The 17,868-nt window shown below is 40.2% G+C and overlaps 1 protein-coding gene across 8 annotated transcripts in view; it reads right to left on the bottom strand.

The window, feature by feature from the left end:
* The window catches only part of FBXO34 (F-box protein 34), an 82,220-nt gene that overhangs the window by 27,212 nt on the left and 37,140 nt on the right, over positions 1 to 17,868 (bottom strand). The window contains exons 3-4 of one of the 8 annotated variants that reach the window (XR_010130756.1): positions 9,822 to 9,988; positions 7,881 to 7,992 (exon numbers count right to left, since the gene is read on the bottom strand). The exons of 4 other annotated variants lie outside the window; for them this stretch is intronic. The gene's annotated coding sequence lies outside the window, so the exon portion shown is untranslated. Of the gene's footprint in view, positions 1 to 2,054; positions 2,120 to 7,880; positions 7,993 to 9,821; positions 10,564 to 17,868 lie in introns of those variants that run through there. 3 more of the 8 variants (XM_063697853.1, XM_063697854.1, XM_063697856.1) reach the window with 3 other exon arrangements.

Raw genomic sequence — 17,868 nt, 5'->3', positions numbered from 1 at the left:
TAGGAAGCTGTGTGATTATCTTCAGAAATAAAGACTGGATTTGTTTCAGAGCTTTGTAATATGACAGAGAACCTCAACTCGGGGGATTTTACTTCCTCTACAAACTATCTCAGCTGTGCTTTGTGTATGCTAAGGACGTTTAGAAACACCTTGAATAGGCCACGCTGTCAAGTGTATAAAAAAGGTATTTGGATTGTTTTAGATCCTGAAACCAATGGACCAGAATCCTACCCCACTTCAAGAATGAGTTGGCTCCTTGTTACCACGGTAATAAGCGCCCCATGAATGGGGATAATTTGCCACTTTGCTGAAAATTCAAGCATTCTATAGTTTTGGTTTTTTAACATAAGAAACGAGGTGGCAGGAGCAGCAGAACCAATTATAGAGTACATTTAAACAACATGTAAAGGAGTGTGTTTCTTGATTCTGAATAACAAGATTTTAAATCGTTTAGTTTACAGCCAGGCATGGTGGCTCACGCCTGTAATCCCAGCACTCTGGGAGGCCGAGGTGGGCGGCTCACCTGAGGTCGGGAGTTCAAGACCAGCCTGACCAACATGGAGAAACCCCATCTCTACTAAAAATACAAAATTAGCCGGGCGTGGTGGCACATGCCTGTAATCCCAGTTACTCAGGAGGCTGAGGCAGAAGAATTGCTTGAACCCAGGAGGCGGAGGTTGCGATGAGCCGAGATCACGCCATTGCACTCCAGCCTGGGCAACAAGAGTGAAACTCCATCTCAAAAAAAAAAAATAATTTAGTTTACAAGAAAAAAGAAGGGAGTAAGAGGACCAAAGAAAATAAACATGTTAGACTGTATTCTAACATGTACAGCTCTACACCATCACAGCTCAGCACCGCAGATCTTTCAGAACAAACAGATTTTCAGATTGCCCATAAACACACAAAACACATTAAAATATTTATAAGTCTAGAAGGTTCCTATGCAACAGTCTGGTTGGGAAGAAAAATCCACTAAAGTAACTAAGAACCAACTAAGGCAAATAGTACTGTGCAAGCCCAATGCTGCTAAAATATAACAGATTAAAGAAGCCGTATGTCAACAAATTCTTATAGGGAAATAATAATATTCAGCACTATTAATAGACTGAATGTTCATTCCCCCACACCCCGGCCACAATTCATATGTTGAAACTTAATCTGCAATGTGAAGGTATTTGGAGGTGGGGCCTGTGGGAGACAACTGGGTCATAAGGATGGAGCCTTTGTGAATAGGATTAGTGCCCTTATGAGACCCAGAGAGCTCATTCATCCTTTCTGAGATGATCATCTAAGTGCCAGGATGCAGGCCCTCATCAGACTCCGAATCTGCTGATGCCTTGATCTGAGACTTCTCAGCCTCCAGAACTGTTCAAATAAATTTCTGTTGTATATAAACCACCCAGTGTATGGTGTTCTATAATAGCAGCCCAAACAGACTAAGACAAGCACTTATTCCTGATAAAAATTCTTAGCAAACTAGGGATAGAGGAAAACTTCTTTTCCTTTAATAAAAGGCACCCATCAGAAACAGAAAATAGCATACACACAATGGCAAAATATTAAAAACAGTCCTATACAGAGCTAGAAATAAAGATGCCAGCTATCATATTACTGAGAAAAAAAAATCTATCATTACTTGCAAACTACATGTTATGTGGGGCTTTCAAGTTAAACCAACAAATTAAAAATTATTTAGTCTAGTCTAATAGTAACCTCAATAAACTTAACAGATAAAACATTAACATTAAAAAAAAAAAACTTAAAGAACTGCCACACGACCCAGCAATTCCACTGCTAGGTATATACCCAAAAGATCTCAAACCAATAATTATATACAAATGTTTATAGCAGCACTACTCAGAATAGATAAAAGGTGGTGACGACCCTTCTGTCTACCAAGAGATAAATGGGTAAACAAACTGTGGTACAAGTATACAATGGAATATTAATTCAGCCATCAAAAGGAATTAAGTACTGATATCCACTACAACATGGATAAACCTTGAAGACATCATGCTAAGTGAAAGAAGCCAGAAACAAAAGGCACATACCATATGATTCTATTTGTATGAAGTGTCCAGAAGAAGCAATTCTATAGACAGAAAGTACAACAGTGGTTGCCTAGGGCAACCACTGGGGAGAGGAGAGAATGTAGGGTAACTGCTAATGGGTATGGAGTTACCCATTTTGTCACCCATGGGGGTGACAAAAATGTTCTATAATTAAACAGTGGTGATAAGTGCACAACTTTGTGAATACACTAAACACCAGTGAACTGTACACTTTCAAAGGGTGAATTTTGTGGTATGTGATTAATATCTAAATTTTTAAATAAATCAGTAACATCAGCAGTGGGAAAAATTTAACAACTCCCAAAATGGGCTATAGTAATCAAGACAGTATGGCAGCAGTACAGAAATAAGTGGTTCAATAAACTGCACCCCAAATGATTAAGAAGTCATCAAGTAAATGGGAAATGCAAGACGTTTGAATAAATTGAGGAAACTGGATCTCTGAGTGAAAAGATACAGGCCTACATCATAAACAAAAATTTCTGGCCAAGCGCTGTGGCTCACGCCTTTAATCCCAGCACTTTGGAAGGCTGAGGCAGGCGGATCACGACATCAGGAGATTGAGACCACCCTGGCCAACATAGCGAAACTCCGTCTCTACTAAAAATGCAAAAATTAGCTTGGTGGCACGTGCCTGTAATCCCAGCTACTCGGGGAGCTGAGGCAGGAGAATCACTTGAACCACAGACTCGAAGACCACAGTGAGCCAAGATCACACTATAGCACTCAAGCCTGGGGACAGAGCGAGATTACATCTCAAAAAAATAAATAAAAAATAAATAAATTTAAAGGGGGGCCAGGTGGGGGGGTGGCTCACGCCTATAATCCCAGTACTTTGGAAGGCCAAAAAGGAAAGATCAGTTGAGGCCAGGAGCTTGAGACTAGCTTGGGCAACATAAGTGAGACTCCGTCTCTAAAAATATATATATATATATTTTTGAGACGGAGTCTCACTCTGTCGCCCAGGCTGGAGTGCAGTGGCATGATCTCAGGTCACTGCAAGCTCTGCCTCCCAGGTTCACGCCATCCTCCTGCCTCAGCCTCCCGACTAGCTGGGACTACAGGCACCCACCATCATGCCCGGTTTTATTTTTTGTTTTTTTTTTTTTGTATTTTTAGTAGAGATGGGGTTTCACCGTGTTAGCCGGGATGGTCTCAATCTCCTGACCTTGTGATCCGCCCACCTCGGCCTCCCAAAGTGCTGGGATTACAGGCGTGAGCCACCGTGCCCGGCCAAAAAAATAATTTTAGTAAAAAAATTTTTAATGGCAGACTGAGTAAAATGTAAAATCCAACACTGTCAAATATGGTAGAATGCTTTATAATCTTAGTTGGGTAACTCCTCCTTCCTAAAGATATAAATTACTGACATATCTAAATATAAACGTTAAACTTTTATTTGGAAAAAAGACACCATAAAGTTAAAACACAAGCAAAAGAATGGGACAATAATATTTGCAATATGCACAAAAGATTAATTTCCATGACACTGGCCAGGCATGGTGGCTCATGCCTGTAGTCCCAGCATTTTGGGAAGCCCAGGTGAGAGGATCACTTGAGCCCAGGAATTCCAGACCAGGCCTAGGGAACAGAGCGAGACCCCGTCTCATTAAAAACATATAAATTGTTTTTTAAAATTTTCCATGACATTAAATCAGTTACTGAAGCCAATGGTGGGGGAGGAGAGAGACAATACTTTAGCATAATGTTGCTATTGGTGTAAAAACTGAAAAGACTATATGTAGTTTGCAAATACACAGAAAGATGTCTTTTTTTGTTGTTGTTGTTGTTTGTTTTTTGTTTTTTTTTTTTTTTTTGAGACAGAGTCTTGCTCTGTCACCCAGGCTGGAGTGCAGTGGCGTGATCTCGGCTCACTGCAAGCTCCGCCTCCCGGGTTCAAGCCATTCTCCTGCCTCAGCCTCCCAAGTAGCTGGGACTACAGGCGCCCGCCACCACGCCCAGCTAATTTTTTCTTTTTTTAGTAGAGACGAGGTTTCACCGTGGTCTCGATCTCCTGACCTCGTGATCCACTCGCCTCAGCCTCCCAAAGTGCTGGGATTACAGGCGTGAGCCACCACGCCCGGCTGAAAGATGTCTTATATAATAACTGGCAAACTGGATATTTGTGGAGGCAAGTTAGAGATCTTTTTGCAGCTATTTCAATGTGGTTTGAATTTCTGATCACAAATACATGTTAAATTGTATAATTTCAAAAACAATTTTAAATGGGAAAACGTCTGAAAGGCACAACTGTAGGGATCTGAGGTCCACTAAAGATGAGTATTTTTGACAGATCCCTGCGGCAGCTTTACAGAGAATGGACATAAGAGGCAAATAGGTATTGATTCACTTTCTCCATTCAACAGATGAAAACCTACTGTGCCTTGGTACTGAGCTAAGCACTGGGACCAGTTAGAAACACTGCAAGCTGGCTGGATGCAGTGGCTCACGCCTGTAATCCCAACACTTTGGGAGGCTGAGGCGGGCAGATCATTTGATGTCAGCAGTTTAAAACCAGCCTGGCCAACATGGTGAAATCCCATCTCTACAAAAAATATGAAACTTAGCCGGGGGTGGTGGCATTTGGCTGTAATCCCAGCTACTCAGGAGGCTGAGGTGGGAGGATCACTGGAACCCACGAGGTAGAGGTTGCAGTGAGCTGAAATCCCTCCAGCCTGAGCAAAAGAGGGAGACCCTGTCTCCAAAAAAAAAAAAAAAAAAAAAGAAACATTGCAAGTTGTCTCAGTAAAAGATCATATGTAACTACTTTGGGCAACGATGCAAGGGAGCCAGGGAATAGAAGGCATCTGTTCTTTGCAGGTGGGGGGTGTGGGATGTGTAAAGCACGTGCCATTTTAAGGCATTTGTGGACAATATCCTTCTGATATTCCTTATATTACAAGATGGCCAAGTATTCCTGATAAGTATCATCTATTTTTTGACAAGTCACTGAAAAAACAAAACAAAACAAAACAAAAAAAGCGCCCATATCAGTCTTGCTTTTACAAGTAACTCTTATTTTTAAGATTCTTTGACTTTGGAAAGTCCATGTTCTAAAAAGTCTCTGAAATGAAGGAATTCCAAAGCTACCCTTGGTCATTTTCTCTGTGTCCACTGTTTATTTTTTGGTTTTCTCAAAAGATGAATAAAAAAGAAAACTATAACAACATTAATATTTAACCCAAAGGAAAAATATTTTAGTGAACCAGAGGTATTTTTAATTATGATTTAATCCACATTGGTTTCTTTTTACAGCTGACATGTTCCCATTTTATAACAGCCATCTGCTATCTCAACAGTATCCCAGATTTAACAAAAGTTTTAACAAAGACTATGACTATACATTAAAAGTATTCAACTTTCTCACCTTAAAACTTTATATATATATATATTTTTTTTAGATGGAGTCTTGCTCTGTCACCCAGGCTGGAGTGCAGTGGCAGATCTCGACTCACTGCAAGCTCCACCTCCCAGGTTCACACCATTCTCTTGCCTCAGCCTCCCGGGTAGCTGGGACTACAGGCGCCCGCTACCACACCCGGCTAATTTTTGTGTGTGTGTATTTTTAGTAAAGACGGGGTTTCACCGTGTTAACCAGGATGGTCTCGATCTCCTGACCTCGTGATCTGCCCGCCTCAGCCTCCCAAAGTGCTGGGATTACAGGCGTGAGCCACCACGCCTGGCCAAAACTTATTTTTTTAAAAGCACCCAGTATTAGCAAAGAGACAGGAAAAAAGAATCTGCTGATATGTTTGGCAAAAAATTCACCCTACCATTTAGCTTTGGGCAGCTAACCACTTTCCCATCTAGGCTGAGAAAGGAGCTTGTCTTGTCTGAGGCTGCTGGTCAAGCACACAATCACCGTCACCTTGACAAAGTCAACCTCCTGAGCAAGTTTATCATAAACCTGTCATAATTCTCCCCAAACCATGCCAATGAGTTCCCTCCTTGCTGGTAGATTTCCTCTTTCGAATGCACGCTTCAGGCAATGCCAAGGTAGGTGCAGGTCTGCTTTGAGAAAAGATTATGGCAAGCATGGCAGTTAAAGGACCTGGATAACCTGAGGCGGTCCAATTGCATACATTTTTTTTTTTTCACTTAAGGTGATTTGTTAAATATGCCTTTCAAGGTGATTTAACAGTTGTACTCTTAAAGGAGTTTCCTATGAAAGTTCAGGAAAAATTGGCCAGGCGTGGTGGCTCACACCTGTAATCCAAGCACTTTAGGAGGCTGAGGCGGGTAGATCACAAGGTCAGGAGATCAAGACCATCCTGGCTAACACGGTGAAACCCCGTCTCTACTAAAAATACAAAAAATTAGCTTGGCGTGGTGGCGGGCACCTGTAGTCCCAGCTACTTGGGAGGCTGAGGCAGGAGAATGGCGTAAACCCAGGAGGCAGAGCTTGCAGTGAGCCGAGATTGCACCACTGCACTCCAGCCTGGCGACAGAGCCAGACTCCGTCTAAAAAAGAAAGTTCAGGAAAAATAAATCCTTTCACAAACTATATAGAATGTTGGTCCTGTGCATACAATCACATGAAAAAACCTGGACTAATTCTCCTGCCACCCATTCAGGGAAAGAGAATCCCAGGGTTATCACCAAAAATTACAAAGGATTAAAAACAAAACAGCAATTAACCCATACAGAGTCATCATATAAACTGAAAACAACTCAAACACAAACCATAATGAGGGAAGAAGGACAGAATGGAAAGAAGAAGAACAAAAAGTTGTTGCCAGAAGTCCTTTCTATATAAATGCTTAATAAAATCTGGCAACTGGATATTTCTGTATACTGGATTTTTAAAAATAATTACCATCTTCACAACTTTGAAAGAGAAGGTTCACCTAAAAATCGATCACATGTACACTGTATGATAGGTACAGTGTCAAAAGAAACTTGAACAGGTATTTATTTCTTTTAGATACAGCTGTCACTGTCTTGAACCACAAAAATCTTCTTTTAAAAAAAGTGTAAATATGTGCATTCCTCAATAAAGGAATCCAGGAGTTTCTTAAGTGCCTAACAGACCCACATTCCCCCTTCTTAATCCATAGGAATAATAGGCAAATTTTCCTACTTAAACTGCCACCTTCATATCCTATGACCCTTCTACACTGGCCATCAACAACAAAACCATCAACAAATAGACAAAGGAGAACTTAGTGGACTGTGAGATGACCTAGTGTGAAATTAAGCACAATGAGAGTCTAACCAACTCAATAACATGAAATCCCATGGAGACAGTCACAAGACTGGAAGACTCAATCTTCCAGTCTTGGATAACAGAGCAATAAATGCCTACTTGAGAGCGAGTGAGACGACCAGGTCACCAGATCCAGCTACTGATGGGCAACTGGAATTGCTGAAGAATTAGAGACAATGGAATACTAATTGTTCCAATTCTCAAGACCAAACAATATGACCTGAAACTATTTTGTGGGTTTTCTTATCTCCACATAACATCCATATAAAAAATATAAAAAACTGATAAAGCCCAGTACAGTAGCTCAGCCTTATAATCCCAAAACTTTGTGAGGACAAGGCAAGAGGATCACTTGAGGCCAGGAATTTGAGACCAGCCCTGGGTAACATAGCAAGACCCTGTCTCTAAAAATAAAAACAAAAACAAAAAAAAAATACAAGTCATGTAGTTGAACAACTACATATAGATGGTTACTTCTTTAAGGAAATGAAAAATACCCCAGAATCAGTAAAAAAAAAAAAGTTACCGACTGCATATATATATATATATATATATATATATATATGACTTGCAAACCAATGGGGATTGGCTATGCCTATTTAGAACTTAAATTGTTTAAGTTATTTACCTATTTTTATAAAGAATTATGTCCCAGACTTCTGGTTAAAGATGGTAGACTAAACACATAGCTCTTTGTTGATCCCCAAAGACCTAGGGAAATGTAAAGACATAAACTCACAGGTCAAAAAGAACTGGAGATTATAGCCATAAACTTTAAAAGCTGAAAAATAAATGAGTAAGAGTTAAAGAACTCAGATAACCCCCAATAAAACCAAACCCTAAGGTAAGCATCAGGGAACATTCTCTTACAAAAGGTTCAGAAATTAGAAGTAGAAGATAAAACAGGAGGGATTAATAGAAAATGTTTCTGAAATGCAATCCAATTCCCATATTCCCTTTCTTACTCTTAGGCAGGCAGGCAAATACCTACCCTTGCAAAAGGCTGAAGATGATCTTTGCAGAGGGTTAAAACAGAGGATTATCTGGACTAGGAATCACGATGTAAGGTGGGACAGTTTAAGTGAACATGTGCATGCCAGATCCCACTCCATGGTGGGTTGGTAAATGTTTACCAGCTGGCTAAAGGAAGGGGGAATGGGGAGAATGAGGGCAGTTGTTTGTAGTATTTGCTGATTCTGCGGTATAAATATCTTACCATGGCAGCTTCAAGCTACTAAATGATGTCACTGAACACAGTTCAGAAGAGATGCACAGTATATATTACTATACAGTATTTCACCATATAAACAGGAGAGAATCCATAATAACAAAATGTAACAAAACAATTAGAAAGTGATGAGTTTTTAGTATTTATTACCGTTTTTTTTTTGTTTGTTTGTTTGTTTTTTGAGACAGGGTCTCACTCTGTCACCCAGGCTGGAGTGCAGTGGCACAATCTCGGGTCACTGCAACCTCTGCCTTCCCGGGCTCAAGGGCTTCTCCCACCTCAGCCTCTCAAGTAGCTGGGACCACAGGCATGCACAACCTCGCCTGGCTAATTTTTACATTTACCTTGGCTTTTTATATAACTTATTTAACTACAAATTTGTATAATTTTAAATAATTGTTATATTTAGCAATTGGCTTGCAAAATTTCTGAAAATTTAACAATTGGCTCTGATAAGCTAGTATGAACCAGCTCTAACACACCACTGACCCAAGCCCCCTCTACCCCTTCCCAAAAGGCTGACACAGTAAGGCCTTGACTTCCAGGGAGGGGAAACTGGAAGAGGCTTCTGTGGGAAATCTGATCAGCCATTATTCTAAAAGGAGAAACACAGAGATACTGAAAAATTCCCCAGTCTAAATTTGCCAGCCAGATCATACCCCAGTGAAGCTTAGTTGATAAGCCATACTTGCATATTCAGAGCTTCTAATCAGTTTTTTTAGAATCTCACTATTGAATATGAGTAAACAGCTAGACATCTCTAGCATAAAAGATAGAGATAAAAACAAGAAAAACAAGTTGGAAAAAAGAGAGCAGGATCAACTTTATAGGCGTGTGACTTGGCCAGTCATGCAGAGCCGTGGACTTTGAGTCTGAAAATCGGTTTAATGCTCTGCTGTTGCCGTCTTGAAATTCTTTTATGGCTTTTTTTTTTTTTTTTTTGAGATGTTCCTGCTCTGTTGCCCAGGCTGTAGTGCAGTGGCATGATCTCAGCTCAATGCACCGCAACCACCCAGGTTCAAGTGATCCTCCCACCTCAGCCACCTGAGTAGGTGGGACTATAGACATGTGCCACTGTGCTAGGCTTTTTTTTTTTTTTTTTTTTTGGTAGAGACAGGGTTTTGCCATGTTGCCCAGGCTGGTCTCAAACTCCTGAGCTCAAGGGATTCACCCACCTCTACCTCCCAAAGTGCTGGGATTACAGGTGTGAACCACTACACCCAGCTAATTTTTTTTTTATTTTTGTAGAGACAGGGTTTCACCATTTTGCCCAGTCTGGTCTCGAACTCCTGAGCTCAAGCAATAGACCTACCTTGGCCTCCCAAAGTGCTGGGATTACAGGCGTGAGCCATTGCACCCAGCCTGTAGTGGAATTGTTTAACAAATGCTGAACAAGGGACTCCACATGTTCATCCTGTACTCAGCCCTGCAAATTATGTAGTCGATTCCTGATAGAGACTATGCAGGCAGAAGAAACCTCTGGAGAAAAAGAAATCATTATTATTTTCAGAAATATAAGAGAAAATATTCAAATAAGAAGAGCAGTATGCTACCAAAAAAAAAGAGAAGACTAAAAGGTGATACAGGGCAAGCACAAGCATGCTTTCTCAGTAGAAATGAAAAGCTCAAAAAAATACAAAGAAATGAAAAACTCAATAGAAAAGGAGAAAAACATTGGAAGATCAGTCCAAAATGTTCAATATCTGAATAACAAGGTTCAAGAGAAAACTAAGGAAGAAAAAAGGAGGGGAGAAAGTCATCAACAAAATAATGCAAAAGTAGTTGCCAGATTGCAGGGGTTCATAATTACTCACAACGATGGAAAGGATTCATCAAGTACTCAGCATCAAGTACCTCACCACATTAGGGCACATTATTGTGAAATGTCTAATGCTGAGGGACAAAGAAAAGAACTGATAACATGAAAAACCAGGAATCAGAATGGCTTAGGTCTTCAGGAGCAATGCAGGAAGCATAAAAGAAACTAGAAAACAATGGAGCTTCCCTTTAAAATTCCAAAGGAAAATTTTCAAGCTAAATTTTATACCCAACCATACAATCGATTAAGAGTAAGAACAGAGTAAGACATTTTCAGCCTATTAGGATCTCAAAGTTTAACTTACATAAACCCTTTCACAGGCAGCTACTTGGAGAACCTGTTCTGCCAAGACAAAAGACTAAACCAAGAAAGAAGACATGAAATCTAAAAAACAGGTAATCCAATACAAAGAGGTAATGAATATCTCTAAGGTGCTGGTAAAGGGAAGTACCAGGATAACAGGTATACATAAAACCAGTAGGCAACCAGTCCAGATGGGAACACATCTTCAGGAATATGAAGATAATAGAATACTTGAAGTGTCTGACTTTCCTGAAAGTAAATAAGGACAAGTTACAATTTGAAATAAATTAGTGAGAAGTTAACAGAAAAGTAAACAATAAAGAAAAATATAAATTTCATGGAAAACCAAAAGTAATAAAGTAAAAGTAGTCACAATTACTACATGGCTTAACTGTGAATCTTAACATGCACTTTCAGTCTTAATGTGTCAACACTGAATACTAGAATACCAGTCTAAGCAATGTTATAAATACCTATACCAGGGAAATGGGGGGACAAAAACATTCCTGGGGATGAGAAAAAAGAACTAAATCCTCAAGTGCCACAATGGGAAATCAAAAGATACCTGAAGCTGAGAAATCAAGGAATCAGAATACAAGAATGCTGTTAAGAACATGGAGGTAAATGCAAAAATAATAAGCTAAAAGAAAGCCTCCAAGAGGGAGAAGTGGGGGGATGAAGTGGGGGGATGAAGTGGGAGAAAGACTGACGCTTTTCAAAACAAGTCTTAAACAGCTATCAACTAAACTATGCACATTTAATACTTCAATCAAAAACACAATATAAAAGGATAAGAATAGTGATAAAAGTTCAAAACGTTTTAGTTCTTTTTTCAGATTAAATTTTTCCAACAAGGTTTTTTTCTTTCATTTGTTGTATTCTCCAATTTTTCTACAACAAAAATTTATTGCTGTATAATCAAAATTTAATATCATCTATCATTTTATACATACCTGTTACTACTGTCTGATATTCAAAATCATCTGTAACTCCCTTATTTTCAGCTGCTCCTATGTCATATGATACCCAATCCATTCCCAGGGAACAGACTCAAGGGGAGACAAAACATTTATGTGATACCCAATCTGGCACACCTCAGGAAGATAGCAGCTTCCCTTCTGGGAGGTAGCTCAGTAGTTTACACCAAGGTGTGTATTTGGGTAACTATCTCACATTAGGTTTCCCCCTGCAAGGCTACAGTCTGTCAAAGCACTGTTAAGACCATTTCCACTTAAGTTGTGAGAAACTGATAAACACAATAAACTCTAGAATGTGCCCTAAGGTGGCAACAAAATCCATTTTTTTTTCATATCTTTATTATTCCCAACACTAAATTACAGGTTTTCAGGGCTGGGCATTGTGGCTCATGCCTGTAATCCCAACACTTTGGGAGGCCTAATTGGAAGGATCACTTGAGCCTAGGAGTTCCAGACCACCCTGGGCAAAAAAGGGAGACCTCAGCTCTCAAAAAAATTAAAATAAAAAATAAAATTGCCAGGGATGGTGGCATGCCTGTGGTCTTAGCTGCCTGTGAGGCTGTTAGGAGGATCACTTTGAGCCAGGAAGGTCGAGGCTGCAGTAAGTTGTGATCATGCCACTGCACTCCAGCCTGCATGCCAGAGCAAGACCCTGTCTCACACACACACAGTTTCTAGTATATGTGATATCGTTAGGCTTTGTGTCCCCAGCCAAATCTCATCTTGAATTATAATCCCCATAATCTCCGCATGTCAAGGGAGGGAGCAGATGGAGGTAAATGAATCATGGTGGGGGTGGTTTCCCCCATGCTGCTCTCATGACAGTGAGGTCAGTTCTCACAAGATCTGATGGTTTTGTAAGTGTTTGGTAGCTCCTCCTGGTTCATTCTCCCAACTGCCACATTGTGAAGAAGGTGTCTGCTTCTTCACCTTGTGCCATGATTGTAAGTTTCCTGTGTTCACCCAGCCATGTGAAACTGTGAGTCAATTAAACCTCTTTCCTTTATAAATTACCCAGTTTCAGGCAGTTTTTTTTTACAGCAATGTGAGAACAGACTAATACAGTAAATTGATATAAAGAGTGGGGCCCCGCTATAAAAATACCCGACAATGTGGAAGCAATTTTGGAACTGGGTAACAGGCAAAGGTTGCAACAATTTGGAGGACTCAGAAGAAGACATGAAGATGTGGGAAAGTCTGGAACTTCCTAGAAACTTGCTGAATGGCTCTGACCAAAATGCTGATAGTGATATGGACAATGAAGTCCAGGATGAGGTGGTCTCAGATGAAGAGGAGGACTTATTGAGAATTGGAATAAAGGTGACTCTCAGTATGTTTTAGCAAAGAAACTGGTAATATTTTGCCCCTACCTTAGAGATCTGTGGAACTTTGAACTTGAGACAGATGATTTAGAGTATCTCATAGAAGAAATGTTTACGCCACAAAGCTTAGGAGGTGACTTGGATGCTCTTAAAAGCATTCAGTTCTAAGCATTCACAAAGAGATGGTTTGGAATTGGAACTTAAGTTTAAAAAGGAAGCAGAGCATAAAAGTTTGGAAAATTTGCAGCCTGATGATGTGACAGAAAAGAAAAAATCATTTTCTGAGGAGAAATTCAAGCCAGCTACAAAAATTTGCATAAGTAACAAGGAGCCAAATGTTAATTGCTAAGATGATGGGGAAAATGTCTCCAGGGCATGCCAGAGGTCTTCACAGCAGCCCCATCCCATCACAGGCCTGGAGGCCCAGGAGGAAAAAATGGTTTCCTGGGCCAGGCCCACAGCCTTGCTGCTTTGTGCAGTCTCAAGACTTGGTGCCCCGCATCCCCACTGGGGTGAAAATGGAGCAACGTACAGCTCAGGCCACTACTTCAGAGGGTGCAAGCACCAAGCCTTGGCAGCTTACACATGATGTTGGGCCTGCAGGTGCACGGAAGTCAAGAATTGAGGTTTGAGAACCTCCACCTAGATTTCAGAGGATGTATGGAAACATCTGGATGATCAGGCAGAAGTTTGCTGCAGGGTGGAGCCCTCATGGAGAACCTCTGCTAGGGCAGTGCGGAAGGGAAATGTGGGGTCGAAGCCCCCACACAGAGTCTCCACTGGGGTACTGCCTAGTGGAGCTGTGAGAAGAGGGCCACCATCCTCCAGACCCCAGAATGGTAGGGCCACTGACAGCTTGCACCGTGCTTCTAGAAAAGCCACAGATACTGAAGGCCAGCCTGTGAAAGCCTCTGGGAAGGGTGCTGTACCCTGCAGAGCCACAGGTGGAGCTGCCCAAGGCCATGGGAGCCTAAATCTTGCATCAGTGTGACCTGGATGTGAGACATGGAGATCATTTTGGAACTTTAAGGTTTTTTTTTGTTTGTGTGTTTTGAGACAAAGTCTCACACTGTGTCTCCCAGGCTGGAGTGCAGTGGTGTGATCTCAGCTCACTGCAACCTCCACCTCCCAGGTTCAAGTGATTCTCCTGACTCAGCCTCCCAAGTAGCTGGGATTACAAAGCACATGCCACCACACCCAGCTAATTTTTGTATTTTTAGTAGAAACGGAGTTTCACCATGTTGGTCAGGCTGGTCTCGAATGCCTGACCTCATGATCTGCCTGCCTCAGCCTCCCAAAGTGCTGGGGATTACAGACGTGAGCCACTGCACCTGGCCAGAACTTTAAGATTTAATGAATAATTAGCTGGGCATGGTGGTGGGCACCTGTAATCTCAGCTACTTGGGAGGCTAAGGCAGGAGAATTGCTTGAACCCAGGAGGTGGAGGTTGCAGTGAGCTGAGATTATGCCACTGCACTCCAGCCTGGGCAACAAGACCAAAACTCCCTCTCAAAAAAACAAACAACAAAATAAAAAAAAAGGATTTAATGATTGCCCAGCCAGATCTTGGACTTACATGGGACCTGCAGGCCCTTTGTTTGGGCTAATTTCTCTCACTTGGAACAGGAACATTTACCCAACGCCTGTATCCGATCCACTGTATCTTGGAAGTAACTAACTTGCTTTTGATTTTACAGGCTGCTAGGCGGAAGGGACTTGCCTCATCTCACATGACACTTTGGACTTGGACTTTAGAGTTAATGCTGGAGTGAATTAAGACTTTGGGGGGCTGCTGGGAAGGCATGATTGGCTTTGAAATGTGAAAGGGACATGAGATTAGGAAGGGCCAGGAACACAATGATATAGTTGGGCTTTGTGTTCCCACCCAACTCTTATCTTGAATTATAATCCCCATAATCCCCACATGTCAAGGGAGAGAGCAGGTGGAAGTAACAATCATGGGGCAGTTTCTCCCATGCTGTTCTCGTGTTAGTGAATCAATTATCACGAGATCTGATGGTTTTGTGTTTGCTAGCTCCTCCTGTGTTCCTTCTCCCTCCTGCCACATTGTGAAGAAAGTATCTGCTTCACCTTCCACCACTGAGTTTCCTGAGTCCTCCCAAGTCATGTGGAACTGTGAGTCAATTAAACCTCTTTCCTTTATAAATTACAGTCTCAGGCAGTTTTTTTGCAGCAGTGTGGACTAATACAATATGTAAATTGCAACATGCAGTATATTGTTTTAATGCAATCAAACAGCATTTGTTCTTATTTTGTCTTTATATATGTCAGGTTGGATGTTTTTTTTTTTCCTTGCAGTGATAGGTTGACTCTTAAGTAGCTAGAAAAGTAAGCGTGGTCAGAGTTTATAAAACAGTTCAGATAAAACACTATCACACCTTGTATTTACCTCCAAACTGGATGATGGTCATCATAGGATGTTTAAGAAATTTGCTTAGCAAAGAGAATTGAGGCAATCTGCAAATAGATATAGTCCAGCCAAGGCAGATACACATGTTTTCATTTACTCCCTTAAGAGTGATTTGATTTGTACGGATTTGGTATAGAATCATTTCTGGATTTAAGGAAAATTAAACAAGGTTTTACAGCTTATTATGTTGGCAGGCAGGCAGGCAGGCATGAAGAAACCCTAATCTAAAAGATTACTTTTACACTTAAAATTGAGGTAGGACAGACATACCTGAAGGCATAGTCTACATTTCTCATCTTCATTCTTCCTAATGAGGCCAAAAATTATCCTGTCTCCATTATTAATCAGTAAATCCTGGTTTGGTGGTGTGACCTGCAGATCCATGAGCACTCCCCACTTCCACTCTAACACCAGTAAAATACTCTCCTGGCATGAAATGCTACTTGAATTTTTCTCTCAACTGGCAACAAAAGTAACCTGCTACTAGCATTTCTCTTTTTCTCAAAGCCAAATTAAATTTTGCCAGTTTACACAGAGAACAAACATACTTCCACATTAATAGCTATTACCAACTTGGTCTTATTCAAACCTTTATGTTCACACTCCAGTACTTTAGGTAAACAGTACTAATCTCTTCTCCATTCTAGATAGCTCACAGGCCTCAAGGAAGTTCATCTGGTTTCTTGCTACCTCCATCCATCCCCATCTCAACCTTCCCAAAAAAGCAACTCAAGTTTTTTGTTTTGTTTTTGAAACAGCTTACTTTTTCCATCCTGAGTTTTCCCAAACTATTTCAGGGTTCTGACAATTCTGCTTGTGACTACGTCTTCTCCTGGGAATAGCTGCCTCATTATCACTATTAAAAACAGTCACTCCTAATACTGACTGATAAGGATCAGAAAACTCATTGTAACTCAATGCAAATCCCACCCTACCCAATCTAAAGATAAATGCATTACGAATGGAATAACAGGCTCACCAAAGGACAGAACTCCAGTGGTCTTTGTGTCACAATGAAGCTACAGAGTTTTGTATGTATTTCTAATTATTACAAATATGAAGAAATTATTACCATTTCTTCCCTCATAACCAGTTAGTATGTAAATTACTAACAGTCAAGCAAGCAAAAAAATAAAAAAGACACACAAAAACTCAGCAGTGAATGCACTAATATTTTTAAAGTAATGCAGCCTTCCAACTGATTTTCTGTTTCAGAAATAATTTTATGCAGTACATGTGTTGTGTGGGTAACTTTTGTTCTTGGCAAGCTAGTCCTCCTGCTTGAAAAATCAGATAAGTTTAAATAAGAGGTCTTCTCCTAACCTCTCAAATGGAACAACTGCTTAGAAGCTTAATTCTTGCAAAAAGGATATCCAAATAATCATAAATTTATTTTTATCATCATTTTGCTCTATCTAGCTTGCTCAGTACTAGTGGAATGTGACACAATCATAGCCCATCGTTCTGGAAACCTGAGACATTGCTGTAGAGACATCTCCCCCATCCACACACCACCACACTCCTGCAAAAAAACCAGCAGTGTCCAAAAAGTTTTTTTCACATCAACCTTGGCCATTTTGTATTCATAGGAATATTTAACTTTGTTCCATAAACTCTTCTGGAAGTGTGTAAAGACTATAAACTCCCATAATACTTTTTTGAAGCAAAAAGTGTGTATACCCACACACACAGAATACCAATTATATTAAAATACAGTTAAAAGAGTTTCAAAAACTAATGATATTAAATACATGTTTGTCTTTTTAACACATTAAATAAGCTCTAGTAACAAGTCTACTAGTTACCATAATTTCCAAATTGTGATCAACACAAATGATATTTTCATGATGTCTGCAAGAACTACACTGTAATAAGAAAATAGCTGTGATTTCTGTTGATGACAAAATCACAGGTACTGGTAGTACTGCAGCAGTTAGAAAGAAATGCTACATTTCAGTCAGAGACCAGGAAAAATAAGTAACTTTTTTCTCAAATTCACAGACCTCTGAAGCTTTTAAACCATAATCATTCTCAAGCATTTAAAGAGGTACTGAGATCTCTTGGTTCAAACTCTTCATTTTAAAGATGAGGGAATTAAGGAGGAATCTGATGATATTGCTTGCCTAGAGTATCTTGATTCCAAATCAGGAATCACTGGGTATTGTTTACAGTAAACCACTGTTTTCTTCTGAAAACCTGAACCTCAAATCTAGCAATACTTGGCAGTTACAATAGAGAGTAAAGAACAATATACTTCAAGGTAAGAAAACCTATTATAGTTTCTATGTGCATCTCAGTTTCATCATCTGTAAAATAAAGATAATTAACCCGACTATGGAAGAACCTTAACATGAAAACCAAATTTTAAAATCCATGTTAAGTACTACAGCGAGGCAAGGCTGTTACTAAATTACATGAGAAATTGTACAAGTTACTCTTTTTCCTTAGTGTACTTTAAGTATCATCAAATACTGATTTATTTCATACATTAAATACCTTTAAAACTA

The sequence above is a fragment of the Gorilla gorilla genome, chromosome 15 (assembly GCF_029281585.2).
Source record: "Gorilla gorilla gorilla isolate KB3781 chromosome 15, NHGRI_mGorGor1-v2.1_pri, whole genome shotgun sequence".
Taxonomy (NCBI): Eukaryota; Metazoa; Chordata; class Mammalia; order Primates; family Hominidae; genus Gorilla; species Gorilla gorilla.
Note: the sequence above shows the minus strand (reverse complement) of the source record. Positions and strands in the feature narration are given on the sequence as shown.